The following is a 24,946-nucleotide window of genomic DNA, read 5'->3' on the forward strand; positions in this document are numbered from 1 at the left end:
AGTCCTCTTTTTGTCTCAAAGTCTGCTTGCCATGGTCCAAAATGTTTAAAAAAAACAAGAACATAGTGAATGTACCACTAGGCGTAACCCAGTTGTCCATGTCTGTCGCCATGGTTACTATGGCTGTACGAGCGGAAACCGAGGGTAACGCGGATATGACGCCATTGACTGGCGACTCCCTCGCACCTGCTCAAACGTCCCGGTTCCTTGGTTAAAATCGCAATTTTCTCTCGATTTACAAATAGTTGGAAAAATTTGGGATATTGTAAGTAATCAACTAAACAAAATATATAACACTGGCCTGGTGGTTTTTGGATATTTTACTGCAAAATTCTTACATAGTGCACCTTCAAGACGTATTTTTTTTGATGAGGTCTTTTAGTGTTATTGTAAAATGAAAGCAGTTCACACATTTCTGACACTTGCAGGGTATTTATTAACATTAGATTACATTACATTACACACATCACAACATTGTTAATGTATTCAATTAAACTGTCAAAAAAACAATAAATTCTACATAAATACAGCTCACATTTTCTTCTGAAAATGTAAATTGTAATTCTTCATGTCTTATTCTTCCTTGAAATGTTTCTGGATTCAGGAGAGAATGTCCTCATCGATATGAATGGAAAGAGTTCCATCTGGATTGATGGGAACAGCGACAGGGAGACGAATATTCATCCTTGACAGTGTCATCTAGAGCAGCAGGAAGAAAATTAATTAGTTGTATTTTCTTATATCTCTGTGAGAGTCATAATTTAACAGAAAACTATTTCACCTCTGGAATCCTAGCAATGACATTCAAGGATCTCTGAGTTGGCAAGGCTGCAGTCAGTTCAATCTCTTTCTCACTGTTCGATGCTCTTTCTAGGCTAAAGCCCGTCTGGTAAGCCGCCATAGGAATGTGCTTAGACAGCCTAATTGTAAAGGGATGCACAAAGAAGAGCAGATCAAACCAGTGCCATTTTCTAAACTATACAATACATTTGTCATTCAGTGTTGCTGAACATTACTTTTTGGCATATGTGGTGACAATTATTGGCAGCCTCTCCCATTCCAGCTCTAGACGTGCAGCAGGGAATTCGCCCAGGACACCGGCTTCAGCTTTAGCAGTGACTGCATACTGTTGGCATTCTTGACCCCAAGCAACCTTGGCCTGAAGGACATTTGTGTTCAAAGGATGGTATTGATGTAAATTATTTCACTTGAGAAATTAATTTTTGATAATAGTTCCAGTCTTACAGTGACTTTGTGCTTGCTCAGCAGGGCTCCATCAGCACAGATCTTCATGTTGTCATTTTCAGCGATGGAGGAAACAACGAGCTGCACTCTTGCTGTTGGCTTGTCAAAGTATGCAGCAAGTTGGTAGCCCAGCAGCTTGTGGTCAACTCTCACAGCACGGGCAATGACAGCAAAAACAGGTGGAAGAGCACTTCCGAGAAATATAGCCTGAAAGCATAAACCATAATCAATTTAAGTGGAATTTAGTACAAAATGTCACCTTTGGATTATATGTTATTAATGACACTAGTTGATTCACCTGTTTCTGGAGAGCCTCAAAGCTAGATGCAGTGCTTCCACTGCTTACTGCCTTTGAAGCACCATGGGGTGCCATGAACTGCAAGCAAAAATAAGTTTTGTAATAAGTAATCAATATAATCTAAAGTAATAATATTAAAAGTAGTAATTTTAGTAGTTACCCGATCTTTGTGGAATTTCTTGAAGGGCTCCATGATCATGGCAGTCTAAAAATCCATATAAAATGATTCAGTGAAAAAAATATATTTATGAGACAAATATTGGCTACTTAACCAACACGCTACCTTCCACGTCCTCACCTTACTCCTACGAGAGTTGGACATGGAGGAACTTGAACTGCTGCTGCTGCTGCTGCTGCGGCTCCTGCGGCTCCTGCGGCTGCTACTGCTGCTTTCAGAGGAGACGGATGCATTTTTGTCTTCAGTCTCCAGGATTTCCCTCAGTTTCAACAGGAAGGCCTTTCCTTCTGGAGTCTCCTCATCAATGAGGCTGATTTGCTTAAGGAGCCTCTCAGCAGCTCTAGGACCAACTTGGACTTCAAGCTCCAGTCTTTCAACTGCAGGACCTTCAGCTAAATCCAGAATGACAATTATTATTTTGTCTGCAAATTTTTTAGTTTAATCAATGTAATCTTCTCTGAATGAATACCTCTTGTCAGTGCAGCACGGGCTGAGTGCTGTCCAATTATGTAGAAGAGAGGAGAATTTCTGATAAAAGCAGCATTGTGAGAGTGCACCTCAAGGCACCCCTTGATTTCAATGTATGGGACAGCAAGACAGAGAGTCTTGTGAAATGGAGCAGCAGCTCTCACAGAAGTCTCATCTGGTGTTTCAGAGGACTGAAAAGAATAATTAAATATTATATGCCTTGCTGTTTTAAAACTTAAAGCAAATGAATGTTCAGAATACTAACACATCCATCATGTGTGTTCAAAATTTACCAAATAATCAGCAGGAGTCTGGGTATTCTGCATGGCATACTCGGGTACTAAGGGAACAATCCTCTCAGCGTTGGGCTCTTCAATGTTTCTGACCACAGCAAGAGTCTCAAAGCTGTTGGAACAAAAAAAAAAAAGGTGAATCTCACTTTCAGAAGCCTTTTGAATTGTTTATGAATTGTTTGCTACACCGGTCTGACTAATATTTCATTACCTGACATCAGCAATGTGTTCAGGAAGATCAACAGGCAGAGCCTCCACCTTGTAGTTGCCCTTGAGAATGTCTGCTCTTGCAACCACTTTTCCAGGGGCAATAGTACGGATCTTTCCTCTTGCCATAACAGCAGCTTGGATCAAGGCAGTGTTCACTCCCATCACAGCAAAGGTCTGGAGAGCAACACTGAAATAAGAATAAGGGAGATTGTTTGTAAAACTGTTGTGTACATTATATCTCATCTTCATGAATGTAGCTTCAAAAGTCTACCTTGGTCTAGCTTCAGCTTGGAGTTGAACATCAGTCTTCTTGAGCTGCTCAAGAGTCATAGTCTCAATCTCCTCAGGGAGAGGAGGTGTAATGGTGGCCTTAACTAGAAGGATGAACAGAGCAACATTAAACTTCGAAGTGACTCCCTCATATCCAAGAAAGATTAAAAAATTCTAAGAAAAAAACACACCATTGAGACTTGCAGCAGCAACAGCAGCAGTGTACAAACTGAGCTCCATGGGCACACCAACTGCTGTTGGCAAGATACGACGCACTTCAGATGCAAGCAGGGGTTTGGCATACTGGAAGGCAACTCCTTCCTGCAAAGCTTTAAGGGCACGCTTCAACTGTTCACGTGGTTTGGGTCCAGTGGCCATCTGGGGATGGTGTTTATGAGAAACTTATTTCTAATTGTGAGAATTATTTGTGAGACAGATCTAAAACAAATATGATAATGAGAGAGTAGACATGAGCTAAAACACAATACCGGTATTGCTTCTTCAATTATTGTCTTGTCAATGTTGAAATAAGCCACTTCTTGTCCAAGTATTTTGACATAGGCTGAAGCCAATGGCTGATTGGTTGGAAAGTCCTTCCAGTTTGTGAGCTTGAGGTGTTAAAACAGAGAAGTTATATACATTTTGTCTATATCATGTTTATAATAGTTCTTAAAAGTAAACAATTATATTGTACACTGGACATGAAAACTTACAGCTCTCAGTGTGCGCTTGATCCTTGTGATACGGTCAACACTTTCATCTGCAGCAGGAGATTTTAGGAGAGCCTCCTGAATTCCTTCAGTTCTCACACCGATCTGTTTGAAAGGATCAATTGAGAGAAGACTGACAATAATTTAAAACCATGAATCAGTTTTTTTTTAAGTCTTGGTTGTCCCACCTCAAGAACATCAGCAGTAGCTCCAGCCAGGTAAGCACGTGCTTTAGCTACAACAGCTCTGGGCAGGATGGTGGCGGCATCATTGATCATGTAGGCACTACCAGCAGCTCCAATCATAAGAGGAGCTGCACAGGGACAGAGGTAAGAATACATTTAATGTGTCAGGAGAATTTTTTTTTTACACATTTTAAGAAACACCCAATAAACCATTTTTTATATCTCTCTCAAAAAATGGCAAGACTCACTATGATAGAAGTCCAGCTGAATGGCTCTGCTGAAACGGAAGCTAAGCCTGTCCAGTTTGCGATTCATGAGTTTGATGGCAACATTAGCTGCACCCGCACTGAAATGGACAACCATAATTACCTCTGGCTTGTGCTCAATTTTGTCTGTTAAATTAAAATATGTGAAAAATGATTTGTTATTCTTACACAGATGCCATATCAGGTGCAGTGATTCTGGTCAAGGACTTAATGTGGGAATAGGCAAAGCTCGCAACATGCATGTTAGTCTCAGTCTTCAAAGCACCAGCAAGATTGGAGACGAGAGCCACTGAGGGCTTGGCCTCGAACAAAACAATACAAGCAACCATACGTACTTCAGGGTGGAGAGCCCTGTCCAATACAAGCTGCAGGGCCACTGGCTGAACCTGAGGCAGAAAACAAGGTTAGTATATTATTGAATGAAAATGTGTGTAATCTTTACAGTAATTGATTCCTACAGTGTCTGACACTTACCAGTTTGTGCTCTTTCTTGGCAATGTTCCTCAGAGCCAAGATGGCATCAACCTGAACTTTAAGAGGCAGAGAAGTAGCTGCAGTTCTCAGTCCAGGTAGGAGCTTCATGATGGTTTTAAGACTAGCAGGGTGACCAGCATTTCCCATAACTTTCAGAGCCAAAGTGATTTCAGGAATGTCATTCTTAGAAATGGCCTCTGTAGCAATATCATGGATGGGCTGAGGAGTTTGAGGCACGTACAGTTAGACAAATATTAAATATTATAGTATGTCCATGACAGAAATTTATGGATGTCTTGAGGTGTTTACCTTGAGGAGCTCGGAGGGGCAAGTGGGAACTGCAAAACAGTGTTTGGCAATCATGGAACCATATCCAAGCATGACGACTTCACGCAGAGCTGGGATTGTGGCGATTTTCTCGTGCATTGCCAAACTCTGTTCAGCAACATATAGAAATGATTAATTTGATTTAGGTAAGATTTGAAGAACAGCACTTTGAGTATAGTAAGATGTACTCACAGCTGTCAACTGGATGGTCTCCAAATCAGCAGTGACCATTTGCAAAGCAACCACAAGAGCCTGAATGAACTCAGGAATGGAAAGTTCACCGGCCAGAAACTTCTCCTTGATGAATTTTACAATGACTGGTGTGCCAACAGCAGGAAGAGCATCCAGAAGCCAGCGCCTAACAGATTCATTGTTTTCAAAATATATTCATAGTAAAAATTTCCCTTGAACTATATTGCTATGAACTTATTGCTCAAACATTGTACCTGTAAACTGGTTTGTCTTTGAACTGAGCCCAGATGGCCTCAATATTCTCCAAGGTGGCAGCACGCAGGAGCTGGATGAGCTCAAGAAACTTATGTGGAGCATCATCATGGACCATGGCCACATTGTTTTCAACAAGGTGCTTTAAGACCTCAACAATCTAGAAAGAGTAAGGGCAACACTCAGATGACGTCTTCATGTATCAAAGGCTTGAAGACTTTTTTAAAGATGTTAAGTAATGAATTATACCTGAGCGGGTGCATCACTGATCTTCATGAGTTGAATGGGGGTCTGAAGAATTTCTGTTGAAAACTCATACTGCAAGGATCCACGAGCCAAGTAATCAGCTTTGATTGGAACAACAGGCGTCTTCTCCATCTCAACAAAAGCCAAGGTTTGTCTGGAAAAAAATTATTTATTTATTTGTTAGTAATATTGTTACTTCATATTTTTAAGAGAAATCTCACAGAGGATCAATCTTACTTTGCTTCCATCTGGACAGCACCATGAATCTCATTGAAAGGTGAAAACTGATGCACTTCCTCAACTGTGGCTTCAGCGATCAGTACACCGGCGGCAGATGGTTTCATGATGTAGTTGTAAGATGCAGTTTCAATCAGACTCTTGACCCTCTGTTGGGAGAAAAGTATGTGACCATGTGACTCTTGGCATTTTCATTATATTGAGTAAATATTTCAATTCTTTCCAGTCTTCTTCATTACCTCTGTGCATTCAGCACACCTCTCAGTGTACGCCAAACCGACGTCCTTCTTGATTCTCTCCTGACAGTGGTTCAGATCCTTAGACTTGGTGACAATAATGTGGTTGGCCTTTGTATCCTCATTGATGACGTAGTGGGTTCTGCACACACCCTGAACTCCATCCTTGAAGGACAAGTCAAAGAATTAGATTGCAGAACTCAAAATGGATCAAGTGTACTAGGATCACTTTCTCACCTCTTGCAGCTCATAGATGTTCTGGGTCTTCTTGAGGTTAAGCTGAAGGATGTTGAGGATTCCTCTGTGCAGGTTCAGTACTGTAGGGGAGACTCCTGCAGGGGCGAATACCTTTCCAACCACACCATTAGCATACTCAAACTTGACGGGAATCTGAAGCTGATCAGCCAGAGCTGAGGTGAGCTTAGTGGCAGGAACAAATGGATCCTTGGGCCAAATGCCAGCATACTCGTGAAGTAGAGGATCCATGAGCTGTATGGAAACATATTTACTTTAAATGAGGGTATTGCTGCTATTGTAACTAGATCTTGCTAACACATTTTTTTCTTAGTTTCCTGTCAGTGTGGAACACCTACTGTGTTTACAGTTCTCAATGATCATTACCTTCATCATGAAGGTGTTCTCTGACACAGCACTGATGTGAACCTTGCTGCTAACTTTTATTCCTGCTCTGGCCAGACCTTCTTGAGGAAGACCACCCAAGAGCAGAGCCTCATACTTGTACACATAGGTCTTATCAGGGGCAAACTCAGGAACTGAAAATTGTACAGAATTTGTGATCTTAGTCAATTACTTTTACTGGTCATTACTTTTAAGCAATAATGCAGTCTAAATTACCACTTAAAACTCGTTTGCCATATCATATTACTTACCAAGGTTGATCTGTTGAGCCGCTGAAAGAAACAGAATAAATAATCTGTGAAAATCTTTTTTAATTTAGTTTTCAAGAGGTTGAAATTTTTTAAAGATTTTTTTCTAAAGAGTTAAAAAGAGAAGAAGAAGAAGAAATGTATATAAATATATTTTGACTTACCCACAAGGGCTACAGTCAGGGCAAGCACAACAGCTCTCATGGCTGATGGTTTGTGAAGAGCTACTCAGAGAAACTGACCTTTTATAGTAGTTTTTTGCTGACCAAGTATTAATTCTTAAATAATTATTAACAGATATATTTAAGGAAATACCAAATTGTACAAAAGACAAGACTTCTGTCAACTTATTTGAATATAATTATCAGTAGAGGTTAGGTTACCCTGGCCTGTCATCATGTCATTCTTCAGCCAATGTCCACAGTGAAATCATGCCGATCATCTGTCTTTTATATTCAAAAAAGGTGATTGTTTTCAATTATATCATATAAAATAATGCTGAAGTAATAAAATTAGCTATTGAGGTATATTACAGTAAACTTATTCAATATTATTGTACATTTTTATACAAATATTAATTGTGGTTAACAGCCCTTGCTTGAAGGCAAATCTTAGCTATCAGTTTTGGGTTAGGTTACCCTGGCCCTTAATCTAATGTTAAAGTTCATATTAGTTTAATAATTTTATTGAAAGACTGGTGAAATAACATTGAATGAACTTTGTCCTGTTTCTAGATTAGGATGCTCTCTGCACACGCAAGATCATCTCGGTTACTATTGTAACCCTCGTTCCCTGAAGGAGGGAACGGGAGACGTAACGTCGACGTGATGACGAAATTAGGATCAATTCAGGGAGCCCTATCAACTTCGAGTATCTACAGAACGAGCCAATGACCGTTTGCGTGCGTGAAACGCGTCACGCGCCCCGCCCCGCAGCGCGGGTGTAAACAGGAAGCGGGCGCACGCACACACTGTTTTTCGCTGAGGAGCCGAGATTGAGACGGCCGTGCAGCGATGGTCAGCAACCGTGGCGACGGGACGTTACGACAAATTGGGATCCCATGGAAAATGCCACGGTTGCTGCCACATCCAGCGCCCTACGCAGGACTCTCAGACCCCCAACTGGCTGGGGCAGAAGGCCTGCGTAGAGGGAATTCAGACTGCTGTTCCGTTATAACCCACACAGTGGAACTCTTGGATAACACTGGGAAAGCGTGCCTTTCCAGGGGAGAGGGACGCTGCGGATGCCACATCCTGCCCGAAGGGAGGTGACGTGGAGAATACACATATGGACTGGCCGGTTAGGGGCAGTGCAACATATGGAATGTCACTGGGGTGGCTCCAGCCTGAGAAGGGGGAGGCTACACCGGACAGTGACGGCAGAGCAGACTCTGCCAAGGGAAAGACACAGGCTCACCGCAGGGAGCTGGTCGTGGAAGAATACGCATATGGGATCGCCGCAGGGATCACCACATATGGAACCCAGCCTAGCACAAGTTACACAAGCATACGAGCACTAGGCCTGGCGTCAGACACTCCCCAACGTCTGACTGCTGAAGGGGTGCGGAGGAACTCTACAGGGTTCGCCTAAGTGGGGAACTCGACTGGAGCAGAAAAGCGCACGTATCCGCTCCATGTGGAGGGGAGTGGCGCAGCAAGCCGTCACTAGAGCGGAAACTTCGGTGTTACCGGCTGGTTGAAGCGAGCACACAGGAAGAAACCGGCTCAACACGTAGGCTATAAAACCTAGCGAACGTGTTAGGTGTCGCCCAGCCCGCAGCTCTACAGATGTCTGTCAGCGAGGCGCTGTGGGGCCCAAGAAGAAGCGACACCCCTAGTGGAGTGGGCTCTCAACCCGGGCGGGTAAGGCACGCCTTGGGCTTCGTAAGCCAGAACGATGGCATCCACTATCCAGTGGGCCATCCTCTACTTGGAGACAGTCTTTCCCTTCTGCTGGCCTCCGTAACAGACGAAGAGCTGATCTGAGGTCCTGAGGCTTTGCGTTCTGTCCACGTACAGGCGCAGAGCACGGATGGGACAGAGAAAAGCCAGGGCTGGGTCTGCCTCCTCCGAAGGCAGCGCTTGCAGGTTCACCACCTGGTCCCGGAAGGGAGTTGTAGGAAGCTTGGGCACGTATCCGGGCCGGGGTCTCAGGATCTCGTGAGAGTTAACCGGGCCGAAATCTAGGCACGATTTGTCGACCAAAAATGCATGCAGTTCCCCTACCCTCTTGATGGAGGCCAATGCAACCAGGAGTACTGTTTTACCAGACAGAATTTTTAGCTCCGCTGATTGCAAAGGCTCGAAGGGTGGTCTCTGAAGAGCCGAAAGGACCAGAGACAAATCCCAAGAGGATATAGAGGGTGGACGAGGATGATTTAGTCTCCTCGCCCCCCTCAGGAATCTGACGATCAGGTCGTGCTTTCCCAACAACTTACCTTCAACTGCATCGTGATGTGCGGCGATAGTGGCAACATACACTTTAAGGGTGGAGGGAGACAGCCTTCGCTCCAACCCAACTTCCAGGAAGGAAAGCACAGCTCTGATCGAGCAAGTTCGGGGGTTCTCCTCATGAGAAGAACACCAGTCAACGAATAGGTTACACTTCAACGCATAGAGGCGCCTCATAGAGGGGGCTCTAGCGGAAGTGATGGTGTCAACTACTGCTGGGGGTAGGTCACCTAGAACCTCCGCGTCTCGTCCAGGAACCAGACATGGAGTTTCCAGAGGTCTGGACGCGGGTGCCATAGGGTGCCCCGTCTCTGAGAGAGCAGGACCTCTCTCAGAGGGATGGGCCAGGGAGGGGCTGTCACGAGGAGCACCAGTTCCGGGAACCAGGTCCGGGAACCAGCTCACTGGGGGAAACGCATACTTGCGTAGGCCCGGGGGCCAGCTGTGTGCCAGAGCATCCGTGCCGAGGGTCCCCTCGGTCAGGGAATAGATAAACTGGCAGTGAGACGTGTCCGGAGCAGCAAACAGATCTACCTGTTCGGTCCCGAAGAGCCTGAATATCAGCTGGACCACCTGGGGATGGAGTCGCCATTCTCCCGGTACGCTCGTCAGCTGCACGGTTAAGCAGGCCCGGAATATAAACGTCACGAAGCGACCTCAGATGCTTCTGACTCCAGAGGAGGAGATGGTGGGCGAGTTGTGACATGCGACAGGAGCGTAGACCACCCTGGCGTTTGATGTATGCAACGGTCGCAGTGCTGTCCAAACGGACCAGTACATGCTTGCCTAGTAGCAGCATTTTGAAGCGGCCCAGCGCAAGATGTACTGCTAACAACTCGAGGCAGTTCATGTGCCAATGCAGTTGAGGCCCCGTCCAGAGACCTGAAGCTGCATGCCCGTTGTACGTGGCCCCCCAGCCGGTGGCAGAGGCATCCGTGGAGACCACAGAATGCCTGGACACTTGTTCTAGGGGAACACCTGCCCGCAGAAACGAAGGGTCCGACCACAAGCTGAGAGTTTGGCGACAGTGCGGGGTCACTTGGACCCGGCACGAGCCGCTCTGCCACGCCCATCTCGGGACTCGATCGTGGAGCCAGTGTTGGAGCGGCCTCATATGAAGCAATCCGAGCGACGTAACCGCGGCTGCAGATCCTCTGCCCGGGGGAGAGTTTGCTCTTTTCCCAGTTGACCTGAAGCCCTAGGTGGCTGAGATGACTTAGCACCATGTCCCTGTGTTAGCACAACTCCTCTCTTGACTGGGCGAGAATGAGCCAGTCGTCGAGGTAGTTGAGAATGCGAACACCACGCTCGCACATGGGAGCAAAGGCCGCCTCCGCGACTTTCGTGAAGACGCGGGGCGACAGGGCCAGTCCGAAGGGTAAGACTTTGTACTGATATGCCCGTCCCTCGAACGCAAAGTGAAGAAACGGTCTGTGTCCAGGGAGCATTGAGACATGAAAGGTCGATGGCTGCAATTCAGGTCAATGGCTGCAAACCAATCTTGGGGACGGATGCACTTCTCAGAAAATGCGTTTCTTGAATGGCAGCCTTGAAACAAAAGATTCTCCGCCAGGCCCTCCACCGGGGGAAGGAGCGGTGCGCTCACCATCTCCTTAAGAGCAACTTGATCCACCTCTGGGTCGCCCGTCTCAGGGTCGTTTGCACCTCCGCTTGCCTCCTGGTTTGGCAGCGACTGGATGGGCGTGGTCGACTTCCTGCGGCTTGCTCCACGCTGAGGCCTGGGGGGTGGCTGCTGCTGGGGCTTCGCGGGAACGGAGGACGCCGCAGAAGGTTGACCTCGACGACGAGCGCACGGAGGGGCTGCGGCCGGAGGACAGGTGGGAGCAGCAGCAGTCTTATTATATTAATTATTAATTATGAATATTTGGGTCAGTTAATTGGATTAACTTGACATGGCTAAATGAATATTACAGTCAATTAATCAGTTCGTCCAACTAACTCTTTTGATTATTAATTTATTCTAAGAAAAGGGTATCTTCAATGGCCACAGAAGAATAATTATTTCTTAGCATGTACAGCGCTTTGAGCATGTAGCAAGATCAAGATCGTAAAAGAGACTTTGTTTGCAAGCAGTGAATCAGAACCAAATACATAAAGTGCACAAGTTTTATTAACTAAATCATAAACATGAATAAACTAAACAAACATACATAAATACATAAATACATGTGTAGGAAAAAGGAGTGAGAGATGGAATGATGTAACGATGGAGAAAATCCATCTAACTATGAGAAGAACCAACAGCATTTAATTTTCACATTTCATTGAATTGAATACTTGCATTTGTAGTGGGAACAATTCTCGAAGTTGTGGAAAATTGAAGTCGTTGAGGGTTTCGGCAGTGGCAAGTGGAAGTTGTTTGAAAGTTATCTTTCTCCATGAGCACATTTGGTCAAGGCCTGGGGCCCTGGGCCCTGTTGAGGCCACGGCGAGCACCCCTGAGAAGTGAGGAAGTTGGAAGAGTGGGTGATTGGAGTCGTTGTTGGTTGGAGTCCTGGTTCCAAACTCCTGAGATTGTCCTTGGTTCTTTGTGAGAGAATCTTCTCTCTCCTGTATGAGCCCATATCTGGTTGGATCAAGGCCTGCTGGGCCCCGGGGGCCCCCATGGAGGGGGAGGGGGTTCCCCAGTATCACCAGAAACAGTGTTGCGGCTGGATGAAAAACTAAGAGAGGGATGTCACATGTGGACTGTCCCTAATAAAGCCTGAGAAAGATCCAACCCCTAAGGGTTGACTGGCAAGCAATAAGCAAGGTGACATGTCCGAGTGGGAAGGTTGCTCTAGTTAATTTACGAGTCTTTGTCCCAAGCATGGTTATACCTTCATTAATGCTCAGATAGATATAACACATCCACACTGCATTCTAGAAGAAGGTGATGTACATCAAAGTGTGAGTCATTAAATGAGGATGAATTAGGTAGGAGGAATGATACATGTGAGGTTACATTGATCGTTAGTTGGTTGTATACCAAGGTACATACCATAATATATACATAATAGTACACAAGACAGTAAATCATTTACACAATGATATGAAGCATGTTCATTTATAGATCAGTTAGTCTATGATTAATGCAGCAAAGTCTGTTTTAAAGAGGGTTTCTGTCTTCCCATTGTCTCTCTCTTGTGCACGTGGCCACATTCCTGTGGAGGTCGTAAAATCTCCTTATCAGGTAATCAGTTTCATTTGGGATGTAAGTTTTGGAGTTTCATAAGCCTTTGTATATATTGAATAATTAGTGTGTGTCTGATGGGTCCAGACCCTACACTACTAACTGTTTTCTCAAGCGTTGCGTTTTCTCATTGTTCACTGTGTAGCTTCTTCTTGAATCGTTGCGCTTATGCATTTGTGGATGTTAACTGAATATGGAAGCTTTAGCGTTAAGTTCTGCCGGGAAGACTCAATTGCTACGTCACTTATTACCTTCTCATCTATCCAATCGTGTCTAATACTTGCGGTATAAAAGACCAGTACTTACACATGTTTGAGTTCGCAGATGCTGACGCTTTCATTCACCTCCATCCTCCCCACCACCACCAGAATGGTCCCTTCCTATACCTCACAGGGGGTCGGCTGCGCCCTTGCCTTCGTCTTCAGGCAGGAAATGCAGAGTCCGGACCCTCGGATTGCGAGCTATGGACGGGGCCTACGCCAAATAACTTTATTGCTTGCTGGGCTATCAATAAATGTATTTATTGTTACAGTATTTATTCTCCCGAGTCTTTCTGGTAGAACTATAAGTCAGCTACGCTGTTTACTTCTGAATATTATATTTCATTCTGGTGCGCTTAATGTTATCGCTACTGTGTAATAGTAGCAATAGCGTTCACAGTCTCTTTCACTGTCATCATTTGTAGTAGCCTATTCACAAACTGTTTGCTCAAGCGTAGCGTTTTCTCTGAGTTCACTGTGCAGCCTGCTCCCTGAATCGTCACACTTACAGATACAGTTAACATCCACAAATGAATAAGTCAGCTACGCTGTTTACTTCTGAATATTATATCTATCTATAAATTACAGGTACGTCTTTCTGTGTGTGTGTGTGTGTGTGTGTGTGTGTGTCTCTGTTATTCATATATCTCTCGAACCATTAGTCCGATGGATTTCAAACTTGACAGGTGTCTTGCTATGGGCACGATCAGACTGCACACTGAGTGGCCACTCCCCCTCTCACACTAAACACTGAGTGGCCACTCCCCCTCTCACACTGCACACTGAGTGGCCAATCCCCCTCCACTTTACTTGTTGAGGCACATGACTATTGTTAAGTTAGTTTCAGTGTGCAGTGTGACACTAAGAGTGGCCACTCCCCCTCTCACACTGCACACTGAAACTAACTTAACAATTAGTTAATAGTCATGTGCCTCAACAAGTAAAGTCATAACATAATGATACCTTTGCAAATCATTAGCTAATGATTAGTTAAAGCAGACAACACATTAATTTACACTATTAGTTAATAAAATATGTTATTAAGGAATTAATACATGATGACACATTTAATTAATAGCAATTAATTTATTACTCAATCTATTAATCATATAGACTCTGTATTAGTTGCTGATGCAGTAATAATTAATTAATGGTTTAGTTCTTCATGAGTTATACATTAACTCATGATTATCTGTGCATTAATTAAGTATGAATTAATGCTTGTTAGTGCACCCGTTGTTACATGTGTGTCCTGTGTTTCCCCCGTTCTTTTTGTATTTGGATCAGTCCTGTTTCCATTTTCCTGCTCCTCGTTACTGTTTAGTTAATTCACCTGTTTACCTGTCATTATCAGTTCATTTGCCCCAGCTGTGCCTTGTTTCCCCAATCTGTTCTATGTGTATTTAAACCCTGTGTTCTCCCTCACTCCTGGTCGGTTATCGTTTGTGTATGGTGTGTTTGTGTTACCTTGGTGTGTTTATCCTCTGCCCGTCTGCCTGCCTATACCTGTTTCTTGAGCAGTTTAATAGTAAAGTTTATTGAATTGGAAATCCGGACTCTTGTCTTCATCTACCTTCACCACACCCGTAACAGAATAACCGACCCCAACATGAGCTGGGAGCTCGCTGGACAGATCTGGATAGACGCAATCTGTTCCACTTCACTTGGAGTTTTGTTCCTCTCGCTGCCTCCTACTCTCTGGACAATGAGGCGATTAAGGCGTGTTACCGGCTGGGGGCTAAGGTGGTTGATCCCAGGGAGATTCCAGATCTCTCTGGTCTGGACTGGAGAGAGGGACTCTCCAGATGTCTGGAGAGCTTCCTCCCATGGCACGCCATGTCACCGATGGTCCCATCCAGCCCTGCCGAGCCTTCACCGCTGGTCCCGTCCAGCCCTGCTGAGCCTTCGCCGCTGGTTCCGCCCAGTCCAGGGCCTTCACGCTGGTTCTGTCCAGCCCAGAGTCTTCACCGCTGTGAAGTTATGTATTATGTTATTATTATTATTGGTTATATTTATTATTTGTTGTTATGTATTTGCTTTATTTCCCATTCAGTTCATGTATCTCTTTACCTAAATAACTTACTGTATGTTATTTTACTTATGTTTTGTAAATGCCCTGTCATGCCATAAAAGTTTGGACTTTATGACTGTATTTCGGTAGGCTTAGGCTACACTAGTATGTTATGATAAATGAGTTTGAATAATTTGTCATTAGCCTATTAATATATATATATATATATATATTAGGGCTGTCAGTTAAACGCGTTATTAACGGCGTTAACGCAAACCCATTTTAACGGCGTTAATTTTTTTATCGCGCGATTAACGGTCTTTTTGGCCTAGCAAACTTTGTAGTTTTTTTTTTCACATGCTTTTGCAACAGGACGGCATGCGGGCCGCTGCGCTATGAAACCCATTCATTTCAATGGCTTGCGGCGCGCGAGGACGTTTTGAAAGCGCAAGCGGATCTAGCTAGACCGGAAACAAAACAACAGGCACGCAGCACACACTTGTTTGGGCTTGCGAGCCGGATGCGCGAGCGCGAATCTCTCTGCTCGCGCGCGGAATATAATGTGCCGAGCACGAATCTCTCTGCTCGAGTCGCGCGCGCTCTCAGATACACGCTGCTCTTGTAAGAATTTTCTCTGGGCTCACTCAGAGAATATGCCTGCACTTAAAACGTGTTCAGTGCAATCGCGAATCTCTCCTCTTCCCCAGCTAACAATTTTAGGTTATAAGAATGTTTTCATAACGTTCCCATTAAGTTATAAAAACGTTATTTCTGAATGTTATAGGAACGTTCAAAACGTCCAGTTTTGAGTGGATGACGAGCGTGAGACGCCGAAATGGATGCCAATAAGATTCTGAATGGAAAGTTTACTTTTAAAAAGTTGCCAAATGGTTCCATTGACAAGACCAAAGTGATATGTGTGTTTTGTCGTTGTGAACTGAGCTATCATCATCGCAGCACGTCCAGTCTGAATACCACTTGATGATGGCCAGCACACACACACACACACACACACACACACACACACACACACAGCTGATGCGAATTCTCCGCCCCCTCGTCAATATCAGGACCTCGTCAGTATTTATTTCACCCTTTTATTGATGGACAGTGTTATATTGTGTGAGAGATTATTTGCTCCAAGTGATAATGTTTTAGTGTGAAATTGAACAGTATATGCCAATATTGTTTTCAATAAAAAACATTTGCACAAAGCAAGCCGATCCACTTTTCCATGTTGATAAGAGCATTAAAATGAGAAAAAAATAATGGGACAAAAAGAAATCAAGAGACATTTAGAATAGATAAAAATGTGCGATTAAATGCGATTAATCGCGAGTTAACTATGACATTAATGCGATTAATCGCGATTAAATATTTTAATCGTTTGACAGCACTAATATATATATATATCAGTTATATATTAGGGGTGGAACGGTACATGTATTCGTATCGAACCGAAACGGTACGGGCGTCACGGTTCGGTGCACGAATTTGCACGGAGAATACACGGTACAAAAAAACCCCTCTTAAATAGCGATAAATTTCACTTTATTCGCTTTTGGTGTGACTGTGAACGCAGGCTGCGATCAAGACTGTGATCAAGATTGCAGTGCTGGAGTGTGTGTGTGTGTGTGTGCGAGAGAGAGAGAGAGAGGCGCGATTAACAGTATGTGTGTGTGTGTGTGTGTGTGCGCGCGCGCGCGCGTGTGCGAGAGAGAGGCGCGGGCGCGAATCGCGCGATCGAACAGTGTGTGTGTGTGTGTGTGTGTGTGTGCGCGCGCGTGCGAGAGCGATAATAATCTCTCCTGCGCGATCGAACAGTGGAAACATAAAAACATACTCCGTCATTTTTTTTATACAGGACATCATTAAAACTGCAAATTGTTACTTATATTTGTTTACACTCGCAATAAAACACAACATTGTGCTTTTGTCACACTCTAAACTCTTGTCGAACTGTAACCTACAACTGTTAACAAAAGTTTTGAATGGTAGTATTATTTTATACGGAAATCAACTATTTATAATTCAGATGAGAATAAAGTTAGGGTTAACTAAAATGAAGGAAAACAAATATATTGATCTGAAATAGTAAATTAATTTGAAATTCATTCAGGTACAATTACCAAACATATCTCAAGGTCTTTTCATCTTTTTACTATTGTCAGTGCACTACAAATAAACTGGTTCTATGCCTTTATTAATAAAACTTATTTAAAAAATACAAGGCTTAAGACATTTATAAAAATGCCTTCTGCATTTTTGTTTTGCTTTTCACTCCATTGTACCGAAATCATACCGAACCGTGACGTCTGAACCGAGGTATGAACCGAACCGAAACTTCTGTGTACCGTTCCACCCCTATTATATATATATATATAACTGATATATGTTAAAATAATATTTAAGCTACAAAAAAGAGTTTGTAGAGTTTGTTTCCCATAAAGTATTTTTAATTAATTCACTGATATTGTCACATATATGGTGGTATTGAATAAATGCATGACGCAGAATATCTCACGATAACTTCTTTTAATAAACTTGGACAATACACACGAGAATAACAGAACTGAACTGAACAGGGAGTTCCCTTTCGAGGGAACTCGCGATGCGTCAACGACGCTTTGGGAACGTCCCCAGCGTGAATGTGTCTGAGCATCAATGTCAACTAGTCCAATGGAAAGAGTGAGCATCACGGGCGGGTGACGTCATGACCAGGAAGGCATAAAAGCACATCCGGTGCAAACCGGCATTAGCTTCTGTGCCTCAGCAAGCGATCTGTGTTACTCTGTCTCTGTCTATTTATTGTTGTCTGTTCGATATTATTGGGAAGAGTTATGGCGAACCAACTTTACAAACTCTGTGCTTCTCCCTGCCCGCGTTATTTAACGGGTGGGGACACACACGAGCTTTGTGTAGTTTGTTTGGGAGTGGAGCATGCGGTGTCAGCCTTCGAGGGGGCTGATTGCCAGCATTGCGAGATGCTTCCGCTCCGCATGCTCCGCTCTCGCCTGGCGCTTTTCGAGGAAAGTGGCCAGGCTCGCGATCCTCAGGGTGCAGGACCCGCGTCTGCCGAGGCAGCGCGGAGAATGCATTCCTGTGGATCGCGAATAGGATCTCTTTACGGGGTTGGAGACGGGTCCGCGGATCTTATCTCCTCCCTTTCCACGAGGGATCCAGTGCTCTCTTGCCGGTCTCGGAAGCCCGAGCTGCGGTCTCTTCCGCCCGGGGAGAGAAATCAATGCTTCAGTGCTCTACCTCCGAGGAGGTAGATGTGCTGGGCATTGAAAGTGACACAATCATGGGGGAAGTGGATTTGCCATCTCTTTCCCCAGCGTATGAGAAATATACACTCACCGGCCACTTTATTAGGTACCCCATGCTAGTAACGGGTTGGACCCCCTTTTGCCTTCAGAACTGCCTCAATTCTTCGTGGCATAGATTCAACAAGGTGCTGGAAGCATTCCTCAGGGACTTTGGTCCATATTGACATGATGGCATCACACAGTTGCCGCAGATTTGTCGGCTGCACATCCATGATGCGAATCTCCCGTTCCACCACATCCCAAAGATGCTCTATTGGGTTGAGATCTGGTGACTGTGGAGGCCATTTTAGTACAGTGAACTCATTGTCATGTTCAAGAAACCAATTTGAAATGATTAGAGCTTTGTGACATGGTGGAAGTAGCCATCAGAGGATGGGTACATGGTGGCCATAACGGGATGGACATGGTCAGAAACAATGCTCAGGTAGGCCGTGGAATTTAATTGGCACTAAGGGGCCTAAAGTGTGCCAGGAAAACATCCCCCACACCATTACACCACCACCACCAGCCTGCACAGTGGTAACAAGGCATGATGGTTCCATGTTCTCATTCTGTTTACGCCAAATTCTGACTCTAACATCTGAATGTCTCAACCGAAATCGAGACTCATCAGACCACGCAACATTTTTCCAGTCTTCAACTGTTCAATTTTGGTGAGCTCTTGCAAATTGTAGCCTCTTTTTCCTATTTGTAGTGGAGATGAGTGGTACCCGGTGGAGTCTTCTGCTGTTGTAGCCCATCCGCCTCAAGGTTGTGCGTGTTGTGGCTTCACAAATGCTTTGCTGCATACCTCGGTTGTAACGAGTGGTTATTTCAGTCACTGTTGCCCTTCTATCAGCTCGAACCAGTCTGGCCATTCTCCTCTGACCTCTGGCATCAACAAGGCATTTCCGCCCACAGAACTGCCGCTCACTGGATGTTTTTTCCTTTTCGGACCATTCTCTGTAAACCCTAGAGATGGTTGTGCGTGAAAATCCCAGTAGATTAGCAGTTTCTGAAATACTCAGACCAGCCCTTCTGGCACCAACAATCATGCCACGTTCAAAGTCACTCAAATCAACTTTCTTCCCCATACTGATGCTCGGTTTGAACTGCAGGAGATTGTCTTGACCATGTCTACATGCCTAAATGCACTGAGTTGCCGCCATGTGATTGGCTGCTTAGAAATTAAGTGTTAACGAGCAGTTGGACAGGTGTACCTAATAAAGTGGCCGGTGAGTGTATATAGCCTATATATACTATATACATATGATAGTTTATATATTATATATAAAATAAAGTGAATATATATAAAGAATATAGATAAAAAAATAATAAGCTGGTGGAGGTGTTTACTAAGGCTGTAGATAAATTAAATATTTAATGGCCAGCAGAAATAAGGGGGCACTCGTCCTAAAAATAAAATAAATTAAACGAGTTTCCTTCCCTCTATTTTTCCATCTCCATCACGGGGAGTATCGTCCCTGAAGGCGTCGGCTTCTCTCACTAAACCATTAAAGAAAACTATTTTTTAATCTAGTGGGAAAAGCATATATGGCAGTGGGTCTAGCATGAGCCTGCTTGCACACTATAGCAGTGCTACAAGCATATCAGGCTGACCTGCTGCGGTATTTGGACAGAAGTGAGGGAGTTTGGCCCGATGGGGTTTGAGAACTCCGTCGGGCCACAGATTTATCTCTCAGGGATGGCAGCCCTTGTGGTCACTGAGAGACACCTCTGGCTCAATTTGATGGGAATCATGGAGAAAGATACAAGATAATCTCTCCCTCGCTATGTCCAACCCCCTGGGGCTGCTGGGCGTGAGCAGCTCCAGCCGTCTAGTTTCTCATACACAACACAGCAGCCAAAGCCTTCAAAGCAGAAGCCGGATCCGAGGACCGTTCTTCACGCTGAGAAGGCTGCGGCTCAAAAGAAAAGGTCTGGTGCCACCGGCGTCAGACCGGTGAGGGCAGCCCCAACCGGGGTGGAATGGTGTACACCTCATTATACGGTGCCCTTTCCATCTTGGTGCCCTCAGGGGACCGTTCTGCCAACCCCGCCACCCTTGGTGCTTCGGGGTGCAGCGGTCTCCAGCGAGCTTCTGGCGCAGCGTCAACTCGACATTGCGTCGGACTCGCGCCCTCTGAGGGGGGTTCGAAAACAGTCAGTTCGGGTGGTTCCTGCCAGTATGCTTCAGGTCCCCGAACTGGCTGTCTTTATTACACCAGAGGCCAGCCTCGAGGGGCTGGTTCCCTTGGTAGATTTTCTGGCAGCACGGAAGCTACTGCCAAATATACACTACCGTTCAAAAGTTTGGGGTCAGTGAGAATTTTATTTTTATTTTTTGGAGGAAAGAAATCAATACTTTTATTTATCAAGGAATAATTAATTTGATCGAAAGTGACAGTAAAGACATTTATAATGTTACAAAAGTCTTTTGAACTTCCTATTCATCAAAGAATCCAAAAAAAAAAAAAAAAAAAACTGTACAACTGACAGACCAACAACTGTTTCAACATTGATAATAATAATAAATGTTTCTTGAGCATCAAATCCTCATATTATACTGATTTGTGAAGGATCATTTGACACTGAAGACACTGACACTGGTGATGCTGAAAATTCAGCTTTGATCACAGGAATAAATTACACTTTACTATATATTCACACAGAAAACAGCTGATTTACACTGGAATATTTAATACTATAACTGATTTTTGTTGTATTTTTAATCAAATAAGCGCAACCATGGTTAGCAGAAGAGAATTATTTTAAAAGTATTTAAAATCGTACCGACCCCAAACTTTTGAACGGTAGTGTATCTCTATGGGTCCTGCAGTTAGTAGTAAGAGGCAGATTTGGTTCTCGTCCTCCAGGCTACAACGGAGTGTTGCTTACGTTAGTGCATTCCGAGCAGGCTCTGGTAATGGAGCAAGAGGTAAAGGCCCTGTTAGCAAAGAAAGCTATAGAGCAGGTGTACTCACCCGACATTGCATCGGGTCTTTACAGTCGTTATCTCATTGTTCCAAAAGAGGATGGAGAGCTGCGTCACATACTAGATCTTCGTCTGTTGGAGTGTTTGGTGCTGGAACTCAAGTCCAAGATGCTGACACTCAAACAGATCGTGACTCAAATCAGATCCGAGGACTGGTTTGTCACGATAGATCTAAAAGACGCATACTTCCATATCTCTATCCTCCCTCAGCATAGGAGGTTCTTGAGGTTTTCTTTGGGGCAAAGAACACCAGTATCAGGCACTTCCTTTTGGTCTAGCTCTATCACCCCGTACATTCACGAAGCGTGTAGACGCAGCTCTGGCCCCGCCAGGCTGCAGTGCATACGCATTCTGAATTGCATAGATGACTGGCTGATTCTAGCGGAATCAGAACAGTTAGCGGTTCGGCACCGATGTGTCGTTCTCGCTCATATGCAGATGTTGGGGTTGAGGCTCAATGCCAAGAAGAGTGTGCTTTCTCCAGTACAGAGAACCACTTTCCTTGGTGTGGTATGGGATTCAGTGACGATGCGGGCCACTCTGTCGCCCGTTCCTATAGCTGCTATCCTAATAGCCACATAAGAGCTGAGGCTAGGCCAGTCACGCACTGTAAAACAGTTCAAGAGACTGTTGGGTCTTGTGGCAGCAGCGTCCAATGGGATACCTTTTGACCTGCTGTACATGAGACCTTTACAGTGGTGGCTCAGGACCAGAGGGTTCTCCCCGAGGGGAAACCCACTTCGTTTGATCAAGATCACGCGGCGGTGTCTCCGCGCCTTGGTTATATGGAGGAAACACTGGTTCTTAACCCAGGGTCTGGTGTTGGGAGCTCTTTGCCATCGAGTTGTGATCTCGACAGATGCTTCCCTCACCGGCTGGGGAGCGGTATTGGAAGGCCGCTCAGCTCAGGGCTTGTGGAGGAGTCATCATCTCGCTTGGCACATGAATTGCCTAGAGATGATGGTCGTCTTCAATGCGTTGAGACACCTCCTCCCAGACCTGAGGGGCCATCATGTGTTGTTCTGGAACAGTGACTGTTAGGCCTCAGGGCAGCAGCGTCCAATGTGATACCCTTTGACCTGCTGTACATGAGACCTTTACAGTGGTGGCTCAGGACCAGAGGGTTCTCCCTGAGGGGAGACCCATTCCGTACGATCAAGATCACGCGGCAGTATCCCCGCACCTTGGTTATATGGAGGAAACTCTGGTTCTTGACCCACAGACAACACGTTGGTGGCCTCTTATTTTGGTCCCTCAGGAAATTACGCTGTCTGAGGGCAGTGTATATTCCAGGGGGGCCAGAATATTGGAGCAGACACCCTGTCGAGGCAGGGGCTGAGGCCAGGGGACTCCACCCCGAGGCGGTGGAGCAAATATGGGAGTTTTACGGCCAGGCAGAAGTGGATTTGTTCTCGTCTCAGCATACGACGCACTGTCCACTCTGGTTATCCCTCATAGTTGCTATGGTGCAGATGTGGCCGAGGCTACGTCTGTACGCATTTCCCCCTGTTGCTCTGCTCCCAGGAGTTCTGGAGTGATTCCGCCAGGATAGAATAAGCCTATTTAGTAGCACCACCCTGGCCGAACTGAATTTGGTTTGCGGACCTAATTTTTCTCCTTGACGGACCTCCCTTGGAGGTCCCGATCAGGTCCCGATCAGGTCCCGATCAGGAGAGACCTTCTGTCTCAGGCAGGGGATGCAATATTGCACCCCCGGCAGGGGATTTGGAAACTGTGGGTTTGGCCTCTGAGGGGGCCCAACTCATAAGAGAGTGGTCTCTCAACCGAGGTTGTTGAGACCATTCTAAGCTCCAGAGCTCCCGCTACGAGGAAACTATATTCACTATTTCGAGAGTTTTTCACTTCTTGGTGTTACCAGCGTCAGTGGGATCTGGTTAACTGTTCAGTAAACACAGTATTCGAGTTTCTGCAAGAACGCTTTGTATCAGGTCTATGTCCTTCCACGCTTAAGGTATACGTGGCGGCCATTGCGGCTTTCCACGCCCTGGTGGGCAGTTCATTTTTGGGTCGAGACCCCCTGATCACTCATTTCCTTCGTGGCACTTTGAGGCTGAGGCCTGCAACTTGCACTAGGGTGCTGGCTTGGGACCTGGCAATAGTTCTAGAAGGCCTATCTCGGGCTCCCTTCGAGCCCTTAGATTTGGTCTCAGAGAAGTTCCTTTATTTTAAGACTATTTTCTGCTAGCTATTTCGTCCCTATAAGAGTCAGACCTTCAGGCCCTTTCGGTCCCCACCTGCCTTGAGTGCACCGGGGATGGCCAAGACAATCTTACCCGAAACATGGATATGTTCCAAAGGTGCCTACCATTATTCCGAGGCCTATTGTGCTGCAGGTTTCTGCCCTCCCCCATTTTTTGGACCAGGAAAAGCTGAACCTCTTGTGCCCAGTGGGAGCACTGGACACTTATGTTCATTGGACTTCTCTGTCGAGAAAATCCAACCTATTGAGCAAATAGATAGTCGAGACTGTTCTTCTTCCTTGTGAGTCTTCTGGCCAACCATTTGGTGGTCAGGGCTCATTCCACTAGGAGTATGGCTTCTAAGCGTATTATCTGGAGTTCTCTCCAAGACGTTTGTGATGCGGCGGGCTGGTCCTCACCGCTCACTTTCGTGAGGTTTTACAGCTTGGACATGGATGCTGCCTCAGGATCCCAGGTGCTTGGTGCAGTGTGACAACAGGCTGACACTCAGGCATTTGAAAGTCTGACGTTTTGGGTATTCTCGTTCCCAAAGCGTCGTTGACGCATCGCGAGTTCCCTCGAAAGGGAACGTCTCAGGTTACGACTGTAACCATAGTTCTCTGAGAAAGGGAACGAGACGATGCGTCACCCTGCCATACTTCCTCCATCCCTGTGATCGGCTTGCTTCGGCGATTTCGAAGCTAATGCCGGTTTGCACCGGATGTGCTTTTATCCCTTCCTTGTCATGACGTCACCCGCCCGTGACGCTCATTCTTTCCATTGGACTAGTTGACATTGATGCTCAGACGCATTCACGCTGGGGGCGTTCCCAAAGCGTCGTTGACGCATCGTCTCGTTCCCTTTCTCAGGGAACTATGGTTACAGTCGTAACCTGAGACGTTATATATATATATATATATATATTCATTTTTTTTTATTGTCCCTTGATCTCATTGTCTCTTTACCCAATTAACATTCTGTATTATCTATAGGCCTACTCACAGTATCATAGAGGTTAGCCTATGTTTTAAAAATACTGTGTCCGACAGTCATGCCAATAAAGCCTTGATTCTATGACTCTATTTCTGTAGGCGCACTTATGGGAATTGTACAGGAAGTTCTCTTTACAGGAATGTATCATATTAGGCTATATATTTCATTCTATCTCAGCTAGTAATCAATAGGCTATAGGGGCCTATTTAATAATAATAATACCCTAATATTAAATAAAAAAGACATGATCATTGAATGAATTTAAAAGGCTGTGGGATGGGGTGGATGAAAATGTTTTCTTGTAGGCCTATATTATTTTATGTTCTTACATAATCTTTTAACATTTATTGCTAATGAACTATTTAAATAACATTTTAATTTATTAACAATATCCATTTCCGATATTCCCATGTTGCTATGGTCACGCAGGTTTGTTTACACATTATACTCATGGCCACAGGAAATACAGTTGATGTTGTTCCCTCAAGAATCAAGAATTCATGGCCACAAGAAAAATATGTCCTTCCCTTTAAAATTGGATCTTAAAGCCACGACTTCACA

General features: G+C 44.9%; 1 pseudogene; it reads right to left on the bottom strand.

The window, feature by feature from the left end:
* Positions 1–570: 570 nt before the first annotated feature.
* Positions 571–7,178, bottom strand: LOC130103505 (vitellogenin-like; annotated as a pseudogene).
* Positions 7,179–24,946: the final 17,768 nt, after the last annotated feature.

This window comes from Rhinichthys klamathensis, unplaced genomic scaffold (genome assembly GCF_029890125.1).
Source record: "Rhinichthys klamathensis goyatoka isolate OS25496 unplaced genomic scaffold, OSU_Roscu_1.1 h1tg000289l_1, whole genome shotgun sequence".
NCBI classification, from domain to species: Eukaryota; Metazoa; Chordata; class Actinopteri; order Cypriniformes; family Leuciscidae; genus Rhinichthys; species Rhinichthys klamathensis.